Here is a 14381-nt window from a genome sequence, read left to right as displayed (position 1 = left end):
TAACGAGTAACCGGGAATCGGGAATCAGTACCTTATATATGGTAGATGAGGACTCCGGATAATGATTCAGGTTTTTTTCTTTAAACAAAAAAAACGCACAAGAAGTATTCGAATTTTAACTTAAATAAGAGTTTCATTGCAAACCTCTGGGTTAGGGTTCATTACTTTAGAAATTAATTTGGGCATGCAGGGATTAGATCAGAATGAACCTTTAGCTTACATTAACGAAATTCGTACAAATAAAGTACGTTTACATCAGTGCACACGACATAAGGGGCTTGCGTTTCTTCGTATTTATGGAGTGGAGTCTATGTAGAAGTGCATTTGTATTTTTGCATTTATTGAACAATTTTATATTACAAAGGATGTTTTGCATAGGTTTTACATATAAAGGCAATTCCTTTGTTTTCTATAGTTTGTTTAAATGAAACTGTTAAAAGAGAAAGTTTTCGATTTTACTATAGATTTATTTTTGAAAAATGCAAACAACATGTACAATTAAAAGCCAGCACCGAAGAAGGACACGTGTTGTGGCCGAAATACGGGTTTGCATTTTTCAAAAAAAATCTATAGCAAAATCGGATACTTTTTCTTTTAATAATTTTATTATGTTTCGCATATTTATTATTTATATACATGTACAGTTGCGAAAAAAATAGAAGTGTAGGCTTGTAATTTGTAATTTTTGTATTTATTTTTGTTTCCAATTGTACGGGATTTATTTATTTATTCAATGAGGACAATATGCAGAAAACAAATTCCTTATTACATATTGTCCTCAGAGAGAAGAGCAAGTGAATGGCTTATTTTATGCTAAAAACTAGAGAAGGAAATGGAGTCAAAGGATCCAAGCTGTAGGGCGTTGTAGGACCGACATAGCTTCGGAATTGGAGAGTGGAAGTAAATTTCGAGCTCCGCGAAGGGTACATCAAAAATATCCGCAGTACGTGTGTTATGAGACGAGGCGATACGGAAAATAATATCCGAGTTGGCGGAGCAGGATATCAGACAATTGCAGAGTTTGAAAAGAGTGCACATATCAAGGAAGATACGGCGTTGCTGCAAGGAGGGGAGATTGAGGGTGCGGAGTTGTGACGGATAATCAACCCGTGGAAGGTTCTTTTGGTAAAAGAGAGTCCGGGTGAATTTGGGTTGTACAACTTCAAGAGCGCGGCAGTCACGCATGCGGAAGGGGGACCAGACTGCACAGCAATATTCAAGAATGTTTTCGACAAGGGAATTGAAGAGTGTTAAGGAGAGTTGAATTGAGGTAAAGTCGGAGGAGGAACGTAGAATAGAACCAGACATTTTGGAAGCTCTATTGATCATGTCAACGAAGTGGGAACTGAAACGAAGTTTGTCGTCGAATATTGCACCCAGGTCTTTGAAGAAGGTCAGTAGTAAAAGGGATTATCCACTGAGAGAATAGGAAAATGATGTTGGGGAAGGTTTAAGCGAATAGCATATCCAGTGGCATTTGTTGGCATTCAGTGTTAGCTTGTTGACCGAACACCAACAGACTAAATTATCAAGGTTGCACTGTAAGAGAGCACAGTCCAGCGAAGACGAAACAGAGGCAAACAATTTAAGGTCGTCCGCATAAAGCAAATACGGGCAAGTGAGAATGGAGGCGAGGTCATTGATAAAAAACAGGAAGAGTAGCAGGCCAAGCATATAGCCTTGGGGAACACCAGAGGAAGGAGAGAAGGTACGAGTATGCAGGAACGGTATGAGAGATAGGAGGAAAGCCAGAAGATGACTGAGGGAGGGAAGTCTAATAATGAAAGTTTAGAGAGGAGAATGTTATGCTCAACGGCATCAAATGCTTTGGAGAAATCGGTATAAATAGAATGTACCTCCTGTCGTGAAATATTTAGCAAAGTTAGTAAAGACCAGAAGGTTTGAAACCGTAGGTCTATGTTTCACGAAACCACGCTACTCTTTGACAATGAGGTGACCGAATTGTGTGGTCAATCGGTCGTTGACGTATCTTTCCAGGATGTTGAAACAAGAGGAGAGAAGAGAAATGGGGCGGTAGTTCACAGCAAAAGAAGGATCTCCGCTCTTGCGGATAGGGTGTAGAGAGTGGAGTACTCGAGGAAGAAAACACTGAAGAGAAGTAGGTGCAGAGAAGGTCGCAGGATTGTTGTGGGGAGTTGGCAGTAGAGTCAGCAAAACTGATAGAAGAAGGGAGAGATTGAGTGGGATTACGAGAATTGCGAGCATGAGACGAAAAGGGTTTTAAGTTACCGCGGGCAAGGGCGGCTTCGATGCTCAATAAATAGCTTTTACGCGCTTTCCTAACCATTGACTTCACAGCAGAGCGGACAGCCTTAAAGTGAGCGAGGTCGGTATCATTCTTAGAAGCCCGAAACTTCTTCCGCAGTGTATATTTCAGGCGAATGTTAATAAAAATTTCTGTTGTGAACCAAGTTGGGGAAGAAGCGACATAACAGGAGAGGAGATCGCACAGGATATTGTAAAAGGTGTTTAGAGCTTGATCACACGATGAGTTGCTTAATATATGTACCCAGTTGAAAGACGCTAAAGCTGAGTTCAGACCGTCAAAATTGGCTTTGCGGAAGTTGAACTTAGTAGATTTTCGCTTGGTTTTGGGTTTCGAACGAAGGAACTCCGCTTCAAATTCAAGTGGAAGGTGGTGAGCGTCAGATTTGACATACGGGGATGTGCAAGGAAATAAAAAGAGGTGGCGCTCGAGGAGGTTGGAAAGGAGGAGATCGAGAGTGCGGCACAAGGAGTTTTTAGCGGTATTGAAATTCAGGGCAGAGCAAGTGTTCATAAAGGAAGAAAGTAGAATGGAAGAATGGGAGAGGTTGTTGGAAGGGATTGGAAGACTAGGATGATTAGGCCAGTGGAGCATGGGGAGGTTAAAATCTCCGCCAATGAAGAAAGGGAGGGAAGGGAATGTGACAGTAAGGAGTTGAGACAAACTGTCAAACAATTCTTCCTACAGGTGAGAAGGGCAAGCACATATACACAAGATACAATGAACGGGAGGAAGTTGAGCGGGGAGACACGAAGAGCAACACACTCAAAAGGAAAGCTACAGGAGGAAAAGACGTGTTCGGCGGGGAGTGTATCTTTTATTGCAATTAGGACCCCACCGCCAGTAGACTTACTAGATGGTCCTTGTCACAGCGGAAGATGAAGTACCCTTCGGAGCGCTCGAAGTTTAATATGGGATCGTCCAGCCATGTTTCGGAGATACAGATGGCATGGTGTTGCTGAGCTAGCGCGGATAAATTGAAGGCCTTCAGCTTGGTTCTTAAGCCCCTAACGTTCTGATAAAACAGACGGACAGTAAACATGGATCCAGTTATATAGCTCGACGAGGCAGGCAGATGTACTTTGTACTCAGCTGAAAAATGTAAGCAATCAATCAAACGGTTCCTATGGAATGGTATTTTAAATGGTTACGTTACGCAAAGAGCGCACAGATATCCAATTATTACACTCAAAACGAGAGCCCTTCTTTGGAATCTTAACGATCTTTCCCTTCTTCCACTATAGGGGAGAGGTCTTCGATTCCCAAGTAGCAGATCTGCCGAAACTGCAGGTGCAGCGATCAATAACTCTGCGGGGAGACCGTCACGCCCCGCGAATGTATTCTGCATTAAGTGCCTAAATGATTTCTCTTCTACTTGGAGGAAAAGCTCGTATCCGAATATTACGATGACTAGCCGTTTCATCCACAAGAGGAGGAACCTCACGATGTACACTTCTGAAATCATTGCGTTGAGCGGCATCTTCCGCTTCCCGCACAGTATGCTGAACTTCTCGGGATTTTGCTCGGTACCGGAGTTCGAGGGCGTCACGCCCACCATCACTCACAGTGATCAATCCTTTTCGTTTATTGATCGAGAAAAGAACATTTTTTATGGCAGCCCAATGCTCATCGATATTCTCTGATGGGTTACCTAGTTTAACAAGGGAGGTCTCCCACTGTCGGGCGACAGCTGGAGTATATAAGCGGTCAATGTACAACTTGGGGATCGCAGCTCCACGGACACGTAAGTGAACGTAAGTGCCCATCAGTTACGCATATCCAGGAGACAACTTCTAAATTTATTAGTAGTCGTTGGCGCAACAATCCATATTGGATCAGGGCCTTCAAGTGTGTTAGAGCACTTTATTCAAGACCGTAACGGTACACTAGGAGGCAATGTGGTCAGCATTGCGCTCGCCCGAGATTATTACCCTGATTTGACTCAGGTACTCATTCACAGCTGAGTCGACTGGTATCCGACGTCAAATCACGATGCAAATTCCACTGCCACCAGTGAGATTTGAACCGCGACCTTCCGTATGACAGCCTAAATTTAAATTTAAATTTATTGCTAATCGTAAAGTGATCGACCTAATTCTCGTGTGATGTTGGTTAGCGGAAAACCAGCTTCTGTGCTCGAACAATATACCGCCAATGAGGAGGAGGTAGAAGCTGCAGAAATCCATAAACCTCCCATCATCATCGTTCCCTATTACATGTCCGAGCAAGATGTTGCCAGAGCCCACGTTGGCATTCAGATCACCCATCACGATCACAATGCCACCTTTCATTGCTCACAGAAAGCATCGTTCTTCACTATGTTGGAAGTCTCCGTTGGCAGATAGCTGTCAACAATTGACTCCCAAGTGAAGAGAACGCACCTTGTGGTAGGCGTCGGAGACAACCCGACACCCGATTCGCGTATGCTACCACTTGGCTTTCCAGAGAACAAAAACACATTTCCACAGAAGGAGGAGGAGGGATACTCTCCAAAGTCCCACTGTTCTACATCGCTTAGACCCAGAATCTCCAGCTTATATCGTTGGAATTCCCGCTCCAGTTAGAGGAAACGAGCCATTCTGGCGGCCCTCGCTAGCGTTGTCGAAGAGCGTGTGTACATTCCAGAAACCAATCGTAATCCGCTTTCATTGCCAAAGTTCGTAGTCGTGAGGAGGTCTCTATCCTAGGCATTGTTGACATTTCAGCAGTTATAAAGCTTCAAAATTTGGTTACAAGCCCCCCAAATTTCTATCCCTTTTAGTTGTCTCTTAAGACAAGCAGGGAAGATTTTGGATGTAACCCCCAATTCATAGGTCAAACACGAAATTTGGTATAAATATGTGTTATGCCTGTGAAACCCTCTACATGCAACTTTTCAAAATTGATCTGACATCGGGTGAAACATATGGAAGCAAGGGCTCAAAATGCGTATGCCAAAAAGAGACAGAATCCTGGTTCTCAGAACTTATCCAAACAAACTGCAACCTCCGTGCAACCACGCGAAAATATATTGCGGCAGGCCCGATTGTCATAAATACTTCGAGCAGTGATTCGATGGTTTCTAATACAGTTACTCTCAAAACCGGTTACACTTTATTTGTATCACATTGACAGAGGTCAAACTTGTTGCATTGCGTTTTACACTCGGCAAAAGTGTGATTTTAAAATAACTGTGTATGCATACATACATTACGAGCGATGCACAAATAAGACCATCATTCACCAAAAAATTATAAAATATTGTATAACTTCCCAATTTGTTTGAACTTAAGTCATCAATGGTTGAAACAAACTCTAAAATAATCAATAACAGATACAAAATGAAAACCATAATTATTATAAAAACTAATCCTTTTGCTTCTTAAATCAATATTCACCAACCAAATAACTTTATAAAAATTGTGAGATCTCCTTTTTCATATCACTTTCCTGAGTTTCTATCTCACGCATTTGCTTTCCGGCAGCCGGCAGCACTAAACAACATTCCGGAAGGACACAACTGCTATTCCCTTTTCTTTGACGCTGTTGATGATGAGCAGTCAAGGGGAGAAGAATTTTTGGTCCAGGACTATTAGTAAATGCGTTAACTGATAAAGTAACACACATAAAGCCATCGAAACATATGTACATATACATATATATACAGTCTATACTTATTCATATGTATTTTACCCATATAGCATTAAAAGGAGCTGAACGGAAACAACTAGGACATGCGGACGAGAGAGTTGATTCTCTTGATAAGTGACAGTGTCAGTTATGTGTTCGTCTGGACACTTATATAGAGTGTCCTCAATGGGAGACTCTGCCAAGCGAAATGATGGCTGAAAGCTTTTGAAATGATTGTTCACGAGAGGCCTCTGCAACTTAATTCAAGATGTCAGAGATAGGGTGACGAACTATTGTAAAGAAGTAGATAATGTTTACTCTCATACATTGAGCGTTGTGAATGTGTAAACTCAGGAAAATGCAGGAAAAGCTATATGTGTGTAAACTTGGCTAGCCAGTCACCGCTAAAGCACTGTTCCTGTTAAAAGAATGAAAATATTATTTTAAGGCAAAGCCCATGGCGAAGCCACACATCCTGAGCACTATAGGTGACAGTGTATATTAATTGAAAGGTATGGTATACTCTACCTGACTTGTCAGAGAGCATACAAGATTGAAAGCAAAGGCAAGTGTTATTATTTGTTTAGTTTCGTTAGAGTTTTGTGTTTGTTCAAATAGCAAACAGCAATCAAAATTAACTGGGAAACCGGAAACTCTGTACTTGGAAGGGAAGGGTCTGGGTTCTCTTTTAAAAACGATACATGCGCCACTTTTGGATATGTAGCGTAAAAACGCCCACGATTCTATAGATTCCTTTGAAAATATATCTTTGATAATTGCAACTTTATTAATAGTGGTTCGATTGTGTCAGTCTATTAACTTTATTCGAGAAAATATCGAATTTAGACGCTAATGCTCTTCATCTTGTACTTTTTAATACATGGTTTTTTATGCAACTGTCGCTTCGTCTTCTAATCCTCCTATCCTTAGAAGCAGGTCGACTATATTTTTATCAGATACTGTTATTTTGTCACTAGCACCGGCAACAAGGTTGTACTCTTTGAGATCATATTCCCTTGAATTTCTCAAAAACGAACTATTTTCTGACTCGAGCTTTTCGGCATTTGGCTCCCCAGTCAATCGCCTATACAAAATTCAATCTTTAAGTCGAATTTTTCGAAGTCGGAAAGCCCTCTTAGTCAAAGTACTAGGTTGTTCAATAAGTTGTGCAAATCGATAAGAAAAACACAATTTTATGGTTTGAAATTCACTTTGTTATTTAGTAAAGTCTCCGTGAACAGCAAGATTCCAATTTATGAATTCCACCCCTGAAGTGAGAATCTGGAGGGGCTGCAAAACACGCTTCCACAGCTATTCTGATCTTATTATTTAATGGAAGTCGCTAGACGCCAGATCTGGTGAATACGGTGGATGCTCCAACAATTCGAACTTGAATTCGTGGATTCTAGCCATTGTCAAAGGGTTCTTCTGAGACGCTGCATTGTTCTGGTGAAAAATAATTTTTTTCTTCCGCAAATCGGGTCTTTCTTCACAAATTTTTTCCTTCAGCTATTCTAGAAGGTTACGATAATATTCAGAATTTATTGTTTTACCAGTTTGTGAGTAATCCACAAACAAAATTTCTTTCGCATCCCAAAAAACTGATGCTAGCACCTTCTTGGCCGATTTCTGGACACGAACTCTTTTCGGAGCCGAAGAACCAGGCTCACACCACTCTTTAGCCTCTTGTTTTGATTCAGGATCATGACCCAAGACCCAAGCCCCATCCATAATGATGAATTAACACACAAAATTCACTTTATCTTTTCGAAAACGCTCTAAATGTTGCTGAAAAAGTCGCATTCGAATGTTTTTTTGTTCCATTGTGAAACAGTTTTTTAAAACCCAACACTTCAGTCAAAATATTGCTTACACTGCTCAATGCTATTTTTGGACGTCGTTGATGTGGATCGTCTTCAAGGCTTGTACGACCACGTTTAAGCCGAAGAATCCTTGTACATTTTCAAAATTCGTTCATAAATTTTCTTGCTTTTAAACGTTCCAAAAATAAAAACTGAATCATTGCAAAAAATACCCTTGACACATCGATACTAAATGGCTTATAAACAAAGAATGAATTGACAGATTGAAATGAAACTTCACATACGTTCATATGAAAAGTGAACCAACCTAACAAAAAAAAATGTTGGTTAGTAGCAAAGCCTTTTCTTATGGAACCGCAAAACTTATTGAACAACCTGGTATTTTTTCTTAATTTTTGAGGAAATATTTCATATATTAGAATTCGTTCAAGTCTTTCATATTCATGTATGTAGAAATAGTATATTCAGAAATTTACATGCGACATAGGAATTTCTATGAAAAATAATGGTCGCCGCAGAAGTTTCACCGCAACCCCAGTTTCTGTGCATGATTTTCACCCCGGGGCTAGATTTTGGTGTACGTAATTCATATATAAAGTGTCTATTTAGAGTGATTTTACGCAGAATACCCACATTTACAACCTCCATTTAAAAACTTTGGCTCTTACTATGAAAATACGCCTGATTGAGAAGTGTGCTGAAAAAATCTATCGGTAAATTGGGAATTCCGTTTAGTACTTTATTTCCCAGATAATGACAAAAGTTTTGAAGATGCTAGTTCTAGGGGAAATGTTAAAAGGAACAGAGCATACGAATATCAAATAATTGAAAAAGCTGAATGGTTCTTTTTGATGAGATGCAGCAACCACCCCACAGGCAAAGCAATATCGTAGGAAAAGGCCATACGATTCGCAAGCTTGAATTGTCCTGTTTCCAGAACCCGCGACGATTAACTACGGCCATGAAAGTGCTTACCAAACAGCAGTTTAATGCTAAAGGAAATACGAGATGACAGAAAGCATAACAAGAAAGCTGATTAGAGCCAACGTGGCTGGGTCAAGCAAGTTGAAGTCTTCAATAATAGGCAGAAGTTATAAATCTCATTGTTTTCAACGAATTAATTATCTACCTGTCAAATGGTCGTGGATGAGAGGGGATATATGTATTTACAACTTGGTTGACCGGTGAGGATAATAATATGATGGACAGCATTCAATCAACGCTCATGGGAATCATCAGAACTTCTAAATGTATTACCAGAAACGTAGGTTAAAAAAAGTTCTGTAACTTTTGAAAAACCAAATTAATTCCGGTCCCTGGTCAAGATGCCATGCCCACCATAATTCCAAATTGTTGGATGACTTCCGTACTGTACTGCGTCCAGATGGAAGACAATCCCTGATAGCTAATAATTTTGATGAACCACAAAGGTAACACGATTGCCAAATAGCAATAAATGAGAGCGACGGTTTGAATGATGATGACGTTACAATAAAAAACACCCGATAGGGGAGAAATTAACCAATCTATCGCCAAGTAGCAAATAATTTTATCAATGCCCAATATCCCGAGTGGAGTACAATATTCTTCACACTGAAAAGAAAATTTATTTGACAAAAGAAAGAAACAAACCGCTTCTAAATAGTCATACATTTTGTATTTTTGCAAACTTTTGAACATAGCATTATCGATTTTTGTAGCGTTTCTTATCGGAAAAGTGCTTCCAAATTTCCAAACATTCAATGTGTTTGTCTGAATTTAGATGGGTGCAGTAGTTAATTATGCCACATATGCGGTACATATAGCACTGTGTCCAAATTTGCAATGGTTACCTCGTGAAATACAGTCTATAGTTACATCTGTAGAAGGAAGAGTCCCTGTTGACTAATCGGCTGAAATCGGTTGAAATCGGCATGACCACTTTCAGTAGCAGTCACTTGAGCTAAGATCTTTAAGTGAGTCGTATCGGTGCTCGGTCAATGGGAAATTGCTCAATAAAATTAATTCGCAGATAACCATAACCTGAATCCAAATCCAAACTCTCCCGAGCAACACTCACCCTATCGCTTTGGATGTCTCCGAGTTTTGAGCAACCACCAAAGATAGCAAAGGACGTTACCCACGACCAGTCGGGAATCACATCGTAAGGAAGTTCCCAAAGAAACGACTTAATAAAACAGGCTTCATATTCAAGTCCAAAACACACTAAAGAAGGCTCTCGCAAATAGGTATATTTGCGGGAAAAATAAACTTAGCAAAATTTAAAAGGAAACAACTCGGAAAGAATGAACAAACAATGTAGTCCGATGTTCACTAAAATCCCCTACAAAAATCAGAATGCATGAAGGGCATGCACTTAAATGATTATTGTTCACTCATACAGTAAGAGCATATATGCATCGTTATTGATGGTGCATTGTTGGAATACGGAGCCTTTCATAAGTTCAATTGAATTTCCACTAATTGGGCGACGTATAAGTAATCAGAAAAACCACATTACAATCAGCAGCAGTTGGGCAGTGGCTACTCACAAGGTTGGAGTGCTTTAACTCCCAACTACAAGAGAAAGTTTACTTTCCCACGAGTCGGAGAGCAACAACCACTGCAAATAATAATAAGTAAATAATATCAGAACCATATACCCCATTACGAAGGGATTTATTGGTCGCCACATATGTTTCGAAGGTCAGAGATGTTAATGGTAGGCTTTTCATCGCCGGTGATGAGGAAGCTTAAAAGTGGAATGAGTACTTCACCCCGATTCTCAATCATCTAACATCCTGTGATTTTCCATCCCTTCCGAAAAGAAGCAGTCTCTCCGCGGAACTGCTCCGTGCGGTCTCTGTAGTTTCCACAGAAATTCTAATTCCACTTATCCGAAAATTCTGGGAAGCTGAAATCTCCTCCAGGCAGTAGAAGAAGGGGATGATGGTTAAGATTCAAGAAAGGTGCACCCGTTTTGAATACAACAAGAAGAGTATTTCTGTACTTCTTGTGGTCGTAAATATGCCAGCTAAGGTTGTGAAACGCATCAAAGAACACCTTCAAAGTGGGAGAGTTGGTTTCCAGCTGGCCTTTCTGCCCTGTGCGCATTAACATCCTGCTGATCAGCGTAGAGCAGTGTGTTGTCTTTAGATCTCCGCTTCATCTGATCTACATATATCGTAGAAACTAACAGCTGCTATCAGAGCTACATATGGCTGCGTAAAATGTCTTTTGTTGTATCGAAGTAAAATCTTGAAGGAATTTGCCTCTGGTTTAATTTGGCAGGGTTATATTTTCTCAACGATATTAGTTGCTCTCGATCGCAAAAATAAATAAACAAATTCCAATTTTCTCTAAGTCAATCAGGTTTTTTATTATTCTCCGAATGCGGATTTCGGTAGCCTCTTGCTACCTTCTTCAAGGAATCGACTCTATTGAGAAATGAGCATGGGTTCCTAACGCATGGACTGTGTGCCTTAGTCCGGGGCACACATTCCCGTGTCTGTATATTAAATATTGGTAGTCTAAACCTCACAACAAGGGGAACGTTTTGGCACAATTAGTTTTGACGTAGATTGTAAAATGCGGGAAGTAAGGACTTATTTTCGGAAACTACTCAACCCAAAAATCTGAAGAAAATCAGAATCATATTGCTACCGTTTACTTACCCTATGATTCATGTCCTCCACTGATGCAAGAACTAGGGATTTGGTAGCGTTTACAGAATCAAACGATCTCGAACTCTTGATAGGTTTTGATACAAACATTCAATATATAATATTTGTTGAGGGAATGAGGGAAACGAAATTCTAGAGTAGCGAAGCTATTTGATTTCATCACTTCAGCTGGTCTCATGACTGCAAAAATGGGGTGCGCCCCCAAGTTGGTGAGGCCAAGAAGAAGTGAAATAATTGACATAACAATCTGCACTTCAAAAGTGTTAGAGTTGGTTACAGGCTGGCGAGTGCTAGATGAAATCTGACTGTTAGATCACTAATAGCTAGGATTCAATAAACTTAGGCAACTAAGGACTCTTTTGCAGATCAAATCAGCCGGACGACTGCAGAATCCTGCTTGTGAAAGCAATAAGAATGAAGAAAACATACGAAACGGCTCGTTAAGTGCTCGAGACCAGACTCCTTTAAAACGTCCTTAAAAGTTATGAGTCAGCAAAGTTGATTTCTCTTAGAGAAGCTGGTGGTACTTCGACGAATTCCAGAGTGGGATCAGCATAGACTCTCTCAGAAGTACGCCATCCGGGAGAATAGGTGACAGAAGTGAAAGGGGAATAGTTGGAAATTCCTGCAAACCCTTCAACACAAAATTTTTGGAAAGTGATTTGAAAGCAATTGTTACCAATGAAAAAGTGAGAGTAGCTATCCAGTGATACTAAAGGAAAGTCTAGAACAGGGTGGCTCATCTTATGTAAGAAACTTCAACGCACATTTTTCTATCCGTATATAGCTACCTACAAATCTAACATAATCCTTCATATTTTTACAAACTACAAGACATACGTACATATTACAGCCATAGATATTATACTCATTCTAAACAAACAAACTGCCTATTTCCGAATACTGTATATATATATGCACGTATATAAATTGATCGTACCCATATTTCCGATTTACTTCGTGCGCAAAAGTATGCACACGTACATATATAGTACGTATATTAAATACGGTTGGTTTAATGTACAAATATATCTATCTGAATTAGACACTACCCGCAAACTTCATTAGCACCCATATACTATATACCTACATACACACATGTCTGTTAGAGTAATTGATATTTATATACAAATGACTAAAAAATTAATCCAAAATAATTCTTTAAGACCCCATTCATAAGAATTCATTTCGTTGTGGTATTGACGAATTGATATGTGGTGATGACGTCGTACAGTGTGTAGGTGCACGAAATTTACAAAAAATGGCAAAGTTTCACCCTCTATAACTTTATTAATAATAGTTGGATTTTCTTCAAACTTGACTAAATTATGCATTATGTTATCCCTTACACCCATGCCAAATTGTACTTCTAGGATGAACTTAAGGAACGTTGCCGGGTAAATTTCTAAAATTGGAAATATACTATTATTAACTTTATTTGTACAGATATTGGAACCGGATGTATTTCGAGGCTTAGATTTCGTAGAGATGCCACACTGTGATTTTTTTCAGATTTTTCGGTTGGATAGGTTCTGAGAACGAGACCTTTTTTGATGGTCATATTTTGAGGTAATTACATTATTTTGATTATAGCTCTGTTATTACTTATCCTACTGACTTTTATTAAACCTCATTTTTAAGATCATCTCAAGCAGTTTAAAAGAGGTCTAGACCAATTTCCACTGAAAGTTACCGGTTTTGTGTTATTTGACCTTGAAAGTATCTTTTAGCCATTAGGAATTTACGTTTGACGAGCTATAACTCAGTCCATATTACACGTACAAAGATTCGTTCGTTTTGTTATTTAATTTGCTTAATATCATTTCTGCATAAAATGCATTGTTTTCGAGTTATTTGCGAAAAACTGTTAAAAACCTGCATGCAATGACATAAGTGGTGAAAATTTCAAAGAATTTCGTTGGATAGATTTTGGGCTATGGTGGCAGCCGATTTGCAATATGCAGTTTCGAGAAAAACGCATTTAAAAAGTAGAATGTGATTTTTAGCCATAAAACCTTAACTGACCATTAATCTGCTATACCTAGTCCATAAACCTGAGGTTTCTTCAAAAACACATGTATAGCCTTGGCTTCATTTGAATGTCATTCAGAGCGATAAATTCGCGCTTTATTACGGCGATCGACATAAATCTGGCATGTGGCTTATCACGTGTTTAACGCTATAATTTTCGAACGACTGTGAATATCAAAAAATCATTTTATCTGTATATTCTGCCCTATATCTAGATACAATTGATGCCAAAAAAAATCGATTCCGCGGATCTGACACACGGGATGACCCCCTTAAGATGAAGCAAAATAGTACTTTTCACTGCAAGTTAATCTCATTGCAAAGATCTGTAAGTTTGGGCATTACCAGTGCCATGAGTACAACATCCGGCGCAGTTCTACGTGCATTAATCAATGCGCAGCTCTTGGATATAGATAGACTAATCCACCTAGACCTATGGGGAAACAAAGGACGTGAGGGGCACAGAACATTGGAAGAGTTTTTGGGAGATCTGAATCCAGTTTTTACAATGTCTTCCGATTACCGGGTGCTCACACCTCTGTTTGGTAGAAGATCTGAAATTATTCAGAAGCAGAGAACACTGGGATATACCAGAAGAAGACGATGGCTCAAATATAGAACAGGGAGTCTACAACTCGCTTAAAAATGACAAGTCGGACAATATGCAACGGGCTTTCAGGCTGAAGTGTATGCGATCCAAAGTGCGACAACCTGGGTGATTGAAAAGCGGTTCAAAGGTAGATACATCGCAATTTGTAGTGACCAGGCCGTACTGAGAGCGTTCAGTAGTCCTTTGATCGTCTCAAAAATTGTTCAGGAAAGAAAGAAAGCAATTGAAATCTATTTCCATATTCCATACGGTGAAACTACTCTGAGTAGCTAGTCACTATGATGTAATGGCAAATTAAATCTACGGTGCCTTTAGCAAAAGAATTGACTAATGCTTTCAAAAATTGGGAACAAGCTTCC

This window comes from Hermetia illucens, chromosome 5, assembly GCF_905115235.1.
Source record: "Hermetia illucens chromosome 5, iHerIll2.2.curated.20191125, whole genome shotgun sequence".
Lineage (NCBI taxonomy): Eukaryota > Metazoa > Arthropoda > Insecta > Diptera > Stratiomyidae > Hermetia > Hermetia illucens.
Note: the sequence above shows the minus strand (reverse complement) of the source record.